The sequence below is a fragment of the Balaenoptera physalus genome (genome assembly GCF_965194825.1).
Source record: "Balaenoptera physalus genome assembly, chromosome: 4".
NCBI classification, from domain to species: domain Eukaryota; kingdom Metazoa; phylum Chordata; class Mammalia; order Artiodactyla; family Balaenopteridae; genus Balaenoptera; species Balaenoptera physalus.
The window spans coordinates 52042623-52056317 of record NC_138891.1 but is presented as its reverse complement, the minus strand read 5'-3'; the positions used below and the strand labels follow the sequence as shown (position 1 = coordinate 52056317).

The 13695-nt window shown below is 37.1% G+C and overlaps 1 protein-coding gene and 1 long non-coding RNA gene across 5 annotated transcripts in view; both read right to left on the bottom strand.

The window, feature by feature from the left end:
* Positions 1 to 13695, bottom strand: part of FNDC3B (fibronectin type III domain containing 3B) — a 350839-nt gene that overhangs the window by 167327 nt on the left and 169817 nt on the right. The gene's annotated exons all lie outside the window — the stretch shown is intronic.
* Positions 1012 to 13695, bottom strand: part of LOC309659396 — a 35053-nt gene continuing 22369 nt past the window's right edge. The window contains exon 2 of the long non-coding RNA XR_014262779.1: positions 1012 to 13686. This is a non-coding gene — a long non-coding RNA (uncharacterized lncRNA). The remainder of the gene's footprint in view (positions 13687 to 13695) is intronic.

Below are 13695 nucleotides of genomic sequence, written 5' to 3'. Positions count from 1 at the left end.
CTTCACTCTGTGCTTCTTCCCTGCTACCAGGGATCCCCCCAGAGCCCACACATGTAGATACCCCTTGCTCTGATACTATATTCAGAATATTCACCCGTCCTGGGAGAAGAGTTAACTAGACTGACTCGAGGAGAATGTACAAATGAGGTTTAGACATCTGAAAGTGGTGGAAAATGGGAATCCAGGGTATATATTATCATTTAAATTAGTCTCAGAAATAGATTAGCTATAAATAATTAATTATACCACAATTTTGACATTTTGAAATGGTATTTTTTATAAACTGAATATTCGCCAGTAGGTAAACAAGTAGTGAACAAGTAGAATGTTATGACTGTAATTGTCTATAAACTGGTACTTGTGTGTCCAAATGGCTACTTTCAACAACAGCCATTAGTAGTAATAAATCACATTCTTAGCTTATTAACTTAAATATTTTCTTGTTCAAAAAGGATGAAAGGGGTGGCGGGGGGGAAGGATGTAAGAGGACTGAGATCACAACACAGCAAGATAAAGGAAAACTAATGAGAAAAATAAAGCAAGGGCAAAACATTGATGTGATAAAATCCAATGAACCCTATTTAAAAAAAAAAAAAAGACACCTGAGTCTTTCTAAATAGCCAAAATATAATTTCTTGTTCATTGAAGTAGTCATATGGATAAGGCCACAGCTAATAGGTAACCAGATAATTATGGTGAAAGCACTTATCAAAACAAATGGTCTAAATAAAAGTACACTTGCAGGCTTCCCTGGTGGCGCAGTGGTTAAGAATCTGCTTGCCAATGCAGGGGACACAGGTTTGAGCCCTGGTCCAGGAAGATCCCACATGCCGCGGAGCACCTAAGCCCGTGCGCCACAACTACTGAGCCTGCGCTCTAGAGCCTGTGAGCCACCTGAGCTCGTGTGCCACAACTACTGAAGCCCGTGCTCTGCAACAAGAGAAGCCACCACAATGAGGAGCCTGCACACAGCAATGAAGACCCAACGCAGCCAAAAATAAATATATTAAAAAAAAAAAGTACACTTGCGCTGTTTGCTAAGGGTCTAAGACTTAATGCAAAATGTGAGGTCTTCTGGTGAACCTTGTGAATGTCTAATAATGAATCTCCAGTTATTCATGGTGATTCAAGACATGTAGACGAGCGAAGAGATTATGTAGGCACTTTGAGGAACACTGATTTTTTTTAAAGCTATTCAACACTAATTAATCCCACAAGAGAACTAAAAGGAATACAAAGATAATAAAATAAAGCACAGGTTCTAACCTAAGCTTAAACTCTAGTGCAGTGGTTCTTAAACTTTAGTGTGCATCAAAATCATCCAGAGGGTTTCTGAAAATCCAGATTGCTAAACTCCACTTCCCATAGTTTCAGAATCAGAAGATTGGGGGTGGGTCTTAAGAGCTAGCATTTCTAACAAGTTCTCAGGTGACAACCTCTGACTTAGTAGGTTAAAAGACAATAAGCATACACAGCAAACATTACACTCAATGGTTAAGAAACTGAAAGCTTTCCCTCTAACATGAGGAACAAGACAAGGATGCCCACTTTCACCACCACTATTGACATTGTACCAGAAGTCTTAGCTAGAACAACTGGGCAAAAAAAAGAAAAAGAAAAAGAAAAAGAAAAAGAAAAAGAAAAAGAAAAAGAAAAGGCATCCAAATTGGAAAGGAAGAAGTAAAATTATATTCGCAGAAGACATAATCCTATATATAGAAAATCCCAAAGATTCCATAGACAAAAAACTATTAGAGCTAAAAAACGAATTCAGTAAATTTACAGGGTACAAGAACAACGCATAAGTCAATTGTGTTTCTATGTACCAGCAATGAACAATCTGAAAAGTAAATTAAGAACACAATTCTATTTATGACAGTATCCAAAAGAATAAAATACCTAGGAAAAAATCTAATCAAGGGGGTGAAAGATTTATGCACTTAAACTACAAAACACTGCTGAAAGAAATTAAAGAAGACCTAAATAAATGGAACTTAAGAACACCTAAACAAAGACATGGAATGGAAGACTTAATATTGTTAAGATGGCAATACCGCTCAAAGCGATCTACTGAGTCAATGTAATCTCTACCAAAATTCCAACGGTCTTTTTGGCAGAAATGGAAAAGCCAACCCTCAAATTCATATGAAATTGCAAGAGGCCCCAAACAGACAAAAAGAATCGACTTGGACCCCAACCTGACATCATATACAAAAATTAACTCATCATAGATCTAAATATAAAAGCTAAAACCATAAAACTCTTAGAAGAAAACATGGGTACATATTTCATGGGCATTTGTCAATGGATTCTTAAATGTGACACCAAAACCACAAGCAACAAAAGAAAAAAAATAGAGTGGACTTCATAAAAATTAAAAACTTTTGTGCAAAGGACATTATTAACAAAGTGAAAAGACAACCTATAAAATAGGGAAAAAATATTTACAAATTCGGTATCTGATAAGGAACTAGTATCCCAAATATATATATATATTGATAATTGTCACAACTCAACAAAAAGACAAACAACCTAATTTTTAAAATGGGTAAATGGTTTAAATAGACATTTTACCAAAGAAGATATACAAACAGCCAACAAACATATGAGAAGATGCTCACAACATCATTAGTCATTAGGGAAACACAAATCAAAACCATAGTAAGGTACCACTTCACACCCCCTACAATGGCTATTCTCAGAAAAATGGAAAATAAACGTTGGTGAGGATGTGGAAAAACTGGAACCCTTGTACCATTGCTGGTAGTGATGTAAAATGATACAGCTGTTGTGGAAAACAGTTTGGCTCTTCCTCAGAAAACTAATCAGGAAAGTACCATATGACCCATCGATATCACTCCTAGGTATAACATACCCAGAAGGATTGAAAACTGGAACGCAAACAAATACATGTGCACACACGTTCACAGCATCACTATTCACAATGGCCAAAAGGTGCAAACAGCCAAAATGTCTATTAGGGGATGAATGGGTAAATACAATGTGACATAATACACACAGGGAATATTACTCAGCCATAAAAAGAAATGAAGTACTGATATATGCTACAAGGTTGAAAACATTGTGCCAAGTGAAAGAAGCCAGACACAAAAGGTCACATATTGTGTAATTCCATGTATATGAAATATCCAGAATAAATAAATCAACAGAAATGAAACTCAGATTTGTGGTTTCCAAGGGCTGAGGGATGGGAGGGATTTGGGAAGCAATTGCTTAATAGATGCAGGGTTTCCTTCTGGGGTGATGAAAATGTTTTAGAACTAGAAAGAAGTAGTGATTGCATAACACCGTAAATATACTAAATTGCCAATGAATTAAAATAGTTAATTTTATCTAATTAATAATGTTAATAGTTAATGTTATGTGTATTTCACCTCAAAAAAAATATTTTTTTTTAAAAAAATGATGAACACATAACCAAAGAACTACAAGATAGTAAAACTGGGGTTACTAATAAACTACCAAAAAGCAACTGAACATAAACTTCCTAGAGCACATCTTCATTCCTCATACATTAATTTCTGGGAGGATGCTATTTCTAGACACTGTGCTACGCAAAAAACCAGTAAGGTGCATTCTCTGTCCTCAAAGGACTCATAGTCTAATTACGGGGAACAGATAAATAAACACACACACACAAGGATGCACTTCAGGCACTGTCTAAATTTAGCAAGATTTTAAATGATTATCATCCTATGGACACATTAGTAATTACAGAAATGAGCTGTTAGAGGGCCCTTAGGATTTAGTAGAGGGCTCACTGTTTTACAACTAAAGAAACTGAGGCCCAGAAGCAAACTGAGAAGCTGGCAGGTGATGGAACAACAGGGTCTAGAAGTCAGTTTTTCTAGTTTTCAGCCCAATGTGGTTTCCTTCAGGAGTAAGTTTTGTTGTTTCTTAAAATGCTGCTGCAAAGTCATTTTCTCTCAGGGTGTATTTTTCATATAGAGCCAGGTATAGATGGCACGTTTCTCTGGCTCAGATATATTGGTCTCTCCAAACTGTAACTACTTCTTCCCAAAGGCATCCTGCCAGAGAGGAAACAAACTGGGAAGAGCAGAATCTGAGCAGTGCAAAGAACAAAAGCGTTGGAGCTAGTGAGGCCTGGGTTTGAATGTGAGCTCTACCACTTTCTAGCATGACCTTGGGCTAGTTACTTAAACTCTCTCTGACTGATCAGCACTTTTCTGACCTACAAAAAAGGATGACAAGAGCTAATTTCAAGGGTTGTTCTGAGGGCTGGAAGTTGTAATAATGCATATAGTGTCCAGCACAGTACCTTGTCAAATAATGGTATTTAAAAAACAACTCTAACGTTGTGCCACGAAGAAAAATACTGTATGGACAAAGAGGTTAATAGAGACTAAGCATTTATCAGAGAGACAAATGAAGAGTTATATGCTTTCTCAAATGAGCAAGTCAGTTGTTTTGTCCTTCACATTTTTTCCCTCTAAAAATGTGTTTCCATCTTGTAGCTTCAAAATAATATTCTCCTTTTAAAAGTATAATGCATTCAAGATATGTGAATTATGATTAAAAAACAAGGAACAAATTTTTAAAAAAGAAAAAGATGGCTGCTTTCCCATAGTTGTCTACTTTCCCATATCTAATACTAGCCCTCTACCTCTTCCAAAACCACCTGTTATCTTTTCCTAATTTCTAGGAAACCTTAGAAAATTGGGTATGCCTAACTTTCTAAATGTCTGGACAACTCTAAATCAAAGGATCAGCCCTTGTTTTCTGAAAGTCAATCCTCTACAGCTCTCTGACATTGGCTTTATTACAAGAATTTCTAGTCTGGCTCAGCTATTGTCCTTAAAAGTAGCAAGTGACCGTAACAACAAATTGCCCAGTGATGACTAAAATATTCCTGTTGAAGTCTTCCTGAAGTAAACCACTACCAAGAACCAAAACTGAGCTGCTGACAGAACTCATAAATAATGGGTCACCACCATCTTATCATTTAACCATTTCAAAACACAAGAAGGTGCTACTTTAGTTAAATATGTTTTACCATTTTTGAAATGCAAGTCTTTTCTTTCCAAATATTCCTCTTCGAACTTGTTCTGCTACTTAGCTGTTATAAGGGCATCAGGAGTAGAGAAAGAGTTTAATTCTCACATAAGACTAAACTTCATCAATCCCAATTTTCCTTAATTTCAATAAAATTGAGATATCTACCCACTTTATCAAGTTGTTTTTAGGCTTAAATGTTAATAAAATCTGTATACTTACTGAGTGATTATAGAGTGCTTTTCTTATATTAGTTAATATTTTATTGCATTCAATTCAATAACCATTTATTGTACAAGATGCTGTAAGGTATTAAAAGCCACACAGAAGATTCTACAACAGAAACGTTACTAACAAACTACTACATAAATAAGCAGCAATTGTTTTATTAGTGGCCAAGAGCTCTGGAGCTGGACAATCAAAATCATCCACAGGGTGGGTAGAAGGAGCATATTTAACACTTCCAGTGACTGGTAATGAATGGTAAAGGAAGTCGGTGAATCCATTCACAACAGGCATGATGGCTAACACAGTTTTAAAAAGAACTTGGTTTAAATTCAGGCCTACAGAAATACAAGCTCTAAGACTGTCAAAGATATTAGGTACCATGAGAGGGGGCAGTAATACAGCCTTCGACTCCTGATTTTAGAGCTCTTGGTTGTTGCTTTGTTCAGTTCAACAAACCTTTGCTGGACCCGGTCTAGCTGCCAGACCCGGGCACAGGATGCCAAGGACACAATGACATTGAAGAGAACAAGCATTTCTGCTCTTAATTATGGAGAGAATGGCATGCAGAATGAGTAATGCACAGGTGCAGAGAGTGTGGGGCAGAGGGGGAAACCCAGCTTTGTGTCCTCCTTTGGGCCTGAGGTTTCTGCGACAGACACTGTGTATCTCGGCATGGAGTCAGGCACATAGTCCAGACATCTCAAGCAGCATGAGCATTTGGTAAGAGTCTAGTCTAGCAATAGAAGTGATTAAACAATTAGGTAGGAGGCCTATGAAAAATGGTTCCAAAAGTTCATCTTTGGAAAAAACAAAACACAAGACAGTGAGTTCACAGATCCAGCCTGATGTTGAAGCTGGACCTCCCTAGGTCTCAGGGCCCTGCTCTTCATGTTAAACTTTATCACCCTCTCCAAATTTGGACCGTAACTTAACCAGTCCACAAATGAAAAACATTCAGTGTCACCCTTCCAGTTAAACTTATCTAAATGAACACTAAGACTCAGTCTGTCTTTGTTTGACTTTTAATGTCAGGTTTTAATGGCAGATAATCCATGGATTTGCTTATTTAGACTTAATCTAGGACCTTATAAACTTCAAAGCTCTGAGGAATGATACAAATACAACTCAATAATACTGAGAATGAGCTTCTGATATTTTACCAAAAAAAGTCCCTGCAAATATTAGCAGCAAAATTAAAATAAAGTCATCAAAAGGGCATTCACTTCAAAGCCTTTTAAAGCAAATCTTTCCTAGCATGCTTTCTCTATGCCCATCAAGGGCATCAGAGAGCCCCTCACACTTTCTTATACAGGGTAATGAGGACCATTTTGCCAACTACTGGTATTAGCTAATAACAAATTCAAGAGGAAGTTGCCCAAAAAACTGAGTCAGAATGGGTGAGCATAACTTCAGTGGAACCCTCCAAGAGAGTCTTGTTGAGGGTAAAAATTTATTAGAGCAGACTATTTTAATTTCATTTTAAATGTCCTGAGATAAAACAAACTGATATTTTTAAGAAATAAGTCTATTAATTTTGTAGAGAAAAAAATCAGAAAGAAAAATTATTCATTAAAAGGCAATGGCAGAGACAGCAACTAAGCAACGTGCCAGCAGGATTGGGGCAGAACTTATTCACTGTGGCACTGAGTATTTTAAAAGGGTTGCCTTCATTCTCTCACCAGCTTTCTCTGCTCTCAGAAAGGGTTATGAAAGGGAACAGGGATGAATAAAACCCTGTCTACTCTTCTTCTCCAGACCTCAACTCCCACCCCATTTGGCTGCCCCACAAGCCTGTTTTCTCCCGGGAAGGAAAGAACAGCAAACAAAAGATAGGACAGCAAATAGATATTTTCATAACAACTCTGTGAAGAACTCAGGGGCAAATGGGCACTTCCTAAATAAAATAATTTGTGCTCCTCTTTACAACTCCAAGGTCATGCTGTAGAGGGGCAAGTTTGAAAAGAGTACTGAAATTATTAACCCGACAACAGTATGTGATTGCATTCCTCTCAAGATCTGTTTTACATGATTCCTCTGTTAGAAATGAAAGACTATTAAAACATCACCCACCTGAAAGCTGAATTACAGATAATAATAAGGTATAGCTTTACCAACATATCATTACACAATATATTCGGGGAGTTCAATCATCCACTGCTCTGATGAGGTTTACAAAGCCAACCACGGAGGATCCCTTTTAATTGCCCTCAAGGCTGGCTCTTCTGCTCCCTGCCCTCCCACCATGAGCATGCTTCCCGTAAAGGAAAGCCTCTGACAACATTCTAAAGGCATTTTATTGACAACATCCCAACATGGTTTACTACCTTGGTCCTTTTAACTCATGCACCTCAAAAAAACAAAGGCAAGCGAAAAATGTCTGGGATCCGTGGCATAGAACTGCTAAAGAAAACCAACAGTTATTATGGAAATGGAAAAAAAAATAATCCAAATGTTCCATAGAACACAAATCACAGTTTATCTAACTGGTACCATTTTTCCTCCAACTATAAGGTTATTCTTTTCACTCACTCATAATCACACAATGTCAGGTTGGAAGCTGCTTCTCAACAGAAGACCAGCAATCTTCTGAAATTAATTTAATTTTACAAAAATGTTTTGATTGCTAATAAAAATTCTCTAAATTGTCCAGTGGTTCGGACCTAATAATGGGCTTTGAGCTGACTAACTCAGCTTATAGTTCTAATCTCTGCCTTACCTAAACCATGTAGAGGAGACCAAGAGAGTAAGTGAGAGTTCCTATAGACCAGCCGCGTTTACACAGCTTGTTGCTTTTACTCTTTTTTGTTTGTATGTGAAAAACAAAGGGCAGGCTGAGACTGACAGTAAACAACAACTACAAATAGGTTAGACTCTCCCATTTGAAGTCTGATCAAAGGCAGTCAGTAAACACCTCCAAGTAACTGCAGGAAGGTTGGATCACCCTGGCCAGTTATTTTCTCGGCTATAAAAATGAGCTGACACAGTTACTGTTTGAGGGGTAGACAACTGCTTTATGGCATAGATGCTTTCTCATCCTGGCACACTGGTTCAACAGAAACAAAAAATTTTACTAAGCAGGCTACAATTTCACTTTCAAGTATCAACCCTCCATTTACAAAGGGGACTGAGACAAATGAAAATGGAGGGTCTAAGCTTGGGGAATACTTTACCAAAAAGATCTCCTAGCTGATTAACTGCTGTGTTTTCCTAGCTTAAAAAAAAAAAAAAAAAAAGCAAGCTTTTCAAGAGAATGATGAATTTTAAAGTCACCCCATCCAGACAACTACCAGCCAGTCAGGAATATCCAAGACTAGGCCATACTGGGATAGGTAAGAAAAGGAAAATGCAAAATTATCAATATGTTCAATGAAAAAAAAAAAATCAAAACAGTAATTTCACTTATACTACCATCAGTGGTTAAACAACATAACCAAAACCAGATATACACAATATACAAACATGAGCAACTCCTAAATCCCTTCAAGGCAAAACATTCATATTAACACCCCTTCCAGTCCAGACATCCCTATCATATTAAACTGTGAGCATCAGAAGTTGTGAATATTTTTCAACTCCTTATCTCCATCACTGCCTTTGAGAAACCGTTGTGTTTTGTGACTTCTCTTCCCTCTGACATCACCTATGAAATAATCCACATGTGCAAAAGTCCTGAAGTCCATACCTTAAGCCTCATACTTACCAAGTGATCACCTTCACTTTTAGAAGAGTAAAACAGTGTCAAAATATTTGATTAAAAATTTCCTGGTCACAGATATGAGGTCAGGTCTGTTAGGTAATGTGTTGCTAGAACAAAGTGAAGATCTGATAATAAGGAGAAAGAAGGGTTTGGGGCAGCAAGATGACATTCTCTTTGAAAAGAGAGGAGGAACTAGACATATACCAAATATGCAAGAAGGAAAAAGAAAAAAGAAAAACAAAAAACAAAACACAGAAGGAGGAAATAATCTGGTGGACTGGGGAGAAAACCTCAAACCAGGCAGAAAAATCACACTCAGAAAATATATGGCCCCAATTAATCTCTACTGAATTGTTTTCCAATTCAGTGTGATACATTAAAAGGTCTGTGAGAGCACGCGCATGATATTCAAAATAGCAACTCAAAAAAAGCATCATAGGAATCTAGAGGCTGGTCAATGATCCATTTCAGCTTTCAAGTGGTATTTTTGAAAACTCTTCTCTTCAACCTACCCTATGGAAACCAACTGAAGCTCAGTGGAGATACGGGATCCAATCCACAAGGCCTTGGGTAAGTCACTTAACTGTGCATGTTAATGACTGCCTCAAATGCAATGTAAAAGAAAAGGAACATGATGATTTCCATGCTTCCTTCTAGAGCAGTAGCATTGGTGTCATTTAGGCCTATGCTTGCAGATTCTAGAAAAGAGCTGTTAGTTGACAACCTCTAAAATCCTTCCATCTGTGAGCCTCAAATGTGAGTTACATTAGAATCTCTGGGGCCTTTTGAAAATGTAGATTTCCAGGACCTCTGGAACCTGCTTTCTTTCGCAGGCTGACCAGCTCTCCCTTCCTTACCCCTCAACTATACACCCCATTGATTTTGATGTAAATGTTCTATGGATCAGTCAGAGGAATAATGACCTAGAAAGAACGCAATAAAATAAATAAAAGGGAGAAAAAAATAATCACATTCAAGATCCTTGAAGCACATCTCATTTGTACTTACTTCAAGCCAAATTAGCTGAGTCTTAATTTCAGCACAATGCTTAAAAGTGAAGAGGGAAAAGAGACAGCCAAGTTCCATAAATTTTATCCAATTGATGGGTATTTAATTAAATATATATCAACAAAGATGACTATAATTTGGCTAAAAATAGTCCTCCAGCTTTAGTCATAATAAAGCTACTATTATACTTCCATGGCAACAACAAAATAATCACAGAATTTTATACAATACAAAATAATCACAGAATTTTATATAATATAAAATAATAAGCATTCTATTAAGAAGCAGCCTATACAAGTATTGCATTTATTTATATGATTACTGGACATCAGTGACAGTTTAATACGAAACTCTATGCATCTAAAAATAAATAAACAGGGAGAACATTTGATAAAATCTTTGTAACTGTTTTTAGTTGAAAGCCAAGATCACAGAATCAAAATTCCCTTAGGGGTGGCAAGCATCTTAAAGGTCATTCAGTCCAATTCCCTACTTAAGGCTTGAACTGCTGATCAAAATCTCTAGCAAGTGGCCAGAATATTTCAAGTAATACAGAGTTCACCTTCTGAAAATGCAGCAAATTCCATTTTTTAGGAATCTTAATTGATAATGGGTTCTCCCTTTTAATAAGCAGAAATCTGAATTCTATTCCTAAAAGTCATACAGACTAAACATAATCTCAATCCCATAAAACAATACTTCAGATACTTGGAGAGTTAAATCTCATCAGGCCTCCTCCTAAAGACAAAACTACTTGGGATTTCTTTACCCTCCCCTTCTTTGTCATGGCTTCTAACTGCATCCCCATTGGTCATCCTAACAATCTACCTGGTCTATAGCCCTTTTTAAACTTCTTAGGTTCTAAAAACATTACACTAGGGACGTCCCTGGTGGTCTAGTGGTTAAGAACCGCCTTCCAATGCAGGGGACGCGGGTTTGATCCTTGGTCGGGGCACTACGATCCCACATGCCGCGGCGCAACTAGGCCCGCACACCACAACTACTGAGCCCGCATGCTCTAGAGCCTGTGCGCCACAACTAGAGAGCCCGCGTGCCGCAACTAAGACCCGACGCAGCCAAATAAATAAATATTTTTAAAAATAAAATAAAAACATTACACTCCATCACTCTGTAAGCACAAGGTGTGGAGAATCATCACTGCCCTGGTCTATTCACAGTCAAGCTCAGACAGAAATAAGACCACTGGCCTCTCCTCCACACCAAGGCCAGCTGACCAACGAGGGTGAATCCCTGAGTGCTCCATGCCTTTGGCGACCCATGGGCCTCTGCAGTTGAGAACTCAACCCACTGCAGGCGTTAGGCAAAGCCCAAACAACAGGGAACTGCGAAGTTCAAACGTGAGAGAGGTCATGATTTCACTGTTTTTGCATTCTGGATTATACTAGGTTATTGAGATCATTGGTATCAGAATCAGCACTACAGTCATTACTTAAATATGTATATCTTCACATTTATATGCTATGAGTAACTTTTATGTGGTATTATATGAAATCATTTAGATATTATAGTTTATATGTTTTTAGGTGTATGTGAGTGTATTGTCAAATGAAATCATAATATAAAGTTCACTTCATATGAAGTAATCTCATTATCATTAACCCAAAGGTTTTTGTAACAGAATAGTTAGGCATTAAATGACATGGCTGATCATCAAGATACTTTCTCGTTTTCAATCTCAACTTTTGCAAATGTGTCGGTGGCAAAATTTCTACACGAGGGTAAAACATCTAGAAAGAAGGTAACTTCTCAGCTGAGATTTCTCTCACTTGAGCCAGATCAAAGAACGTTTTCTTCCCTAAAACTTTAGTTTATTCTTCTCAACATTTACACCCATTTGGATATTCATAAGCAAATCTTTTCATTTTTTGCACGTGGCTACAAAGTTTTTTAAAGAGGACTACAAAAATGCAGAATCTTATGAAAAATTAATACTTAGGTTTTCTTAAATCCTAAAGCAACCTAATAATACTGATTCATTGTACTGAAACATGTCAATAACTTTGATGGCCTTTATTCCATCACTCCCTACCCAGCTCCTCTCACCAAGGAAAAGAATGAAAATAACAGTTTGTACCCACCTTCCAGCTTAGCTAAATCTCATTAATTTTTTCGAAAGTGCCAATATAATCTGTGAAATATTCTGGAAAGGGTTTCTCACAGATTCTTGATTCTATTTGAATTTATTATTTTAAAAAACACAATTTTCCTTTTTTGAGAAGAACTCAGTTTCTCATTTTACCCCACTCTTCAGGTTTTTCATGAGGACTGTAGCAGTATAACCATATTGCTATGGGCTTATAACAACTTACAGAACTCTCAACTAAAGAGGTTCCCAGAGGGATCACCCATTCAAAACATTAAATTTAAATTCATCTACGTTTATTAGTGGTCCAAAGTCTAGAATCCCTACTGTGGCTCAACAGAGTAAGAAGAAAAACAAATGATGCATCTTATTATGTGTAGCATAGGGGCATATTTTTATAAATATCATATTTTACCAATTCAAAGATACCATCTATAAGACAACATAATTTCATATGCTACTAAAAAAGAAAAAAATGTTGCCTTCAATTGACATTCAATCAAGTATAAGATGCATGACAATTCAAAAGATGTTTAAATGAGAGTAGAAATGTGTTTTTTAAAATTCATGAAATATGGGATAGTCTGAGAAGAAACTGAAAGAAATCAGAGAGTTCACAATCCCAATCTGTAGACCTATCCAATGGCTCAGTGAATGATTAAGAGGTTTGTGAACACAATCACAAAATTCCCATTAACAACACGATTTGGAACAATAATTAAGAGCCAGTTTTACAGAGTGAAGCCAGTGTCATATAGAGTGAAGTAAGTCAGAAAGAGAAAATCAAATACCGCATGGTAACACATATATGGAATCTAAAGGAAAAAAAATGGTTATGAAGAACATAGGGGCAGGACAGGAATAAAGACGCAAATGTAGAAAATGGACTTGAGGACAAGGGGAGAGGGAAGGGTAAGCTGGGACGAAGTGAGAGAGTGGCATGCACATATATACACTACCAAATGTAAAACAGATAGCTAGTGGGAAGCAGCCGCATAGCACAGGGAGATCAGCTCAGTGCTTTGTGACCACCTAGAGGGGTGGGATAGGGAGGGTGGGAGGGAGACACAAGAGGGAGGAGATTTGGGGATATATGTATATGTATAGCTAAAAAATTTAAAGAAGAAAAAAAAAAAAAAAAAGAGCCAGCTTTAAGTCTAATGTCCCAGAAACTACCAAAATTCATTTCTTGCACAAAAACTTCCAACTTGGAATTACAGAGTAGTTCACTGAAATAAATGTATCCTACCCCCTCCTTTCTCCTTTAAATTCAAATTCACTGAATGTTAGTTGAACTCAGTATTCCTGTAACTAATGCATTTGCTTTACTTCAATTAAACATAAACCAAGTTTTAGTCTTTAAATGTTCAAAATTCACAAAAAAAGGCAGGTCACTGGTCACTGTCCCCTTGAAGAGACTGGCAGTCTCACTACGCATTAAACCTAAGACTGAAGACAATTTCTGATAACAGCCATGAATCTCTAGCTTCCTCATATCCTGAAAGCATACAACCACTGGTTCAGAACTCTTAGGGCAAGTGTTTAGCAAAGTAAAAAAATTTACTTTAAAAAAGTTTGAGGGACTTCCCTGGTGGTCCAGTGGTTAAGAATCCACCTTCCAATG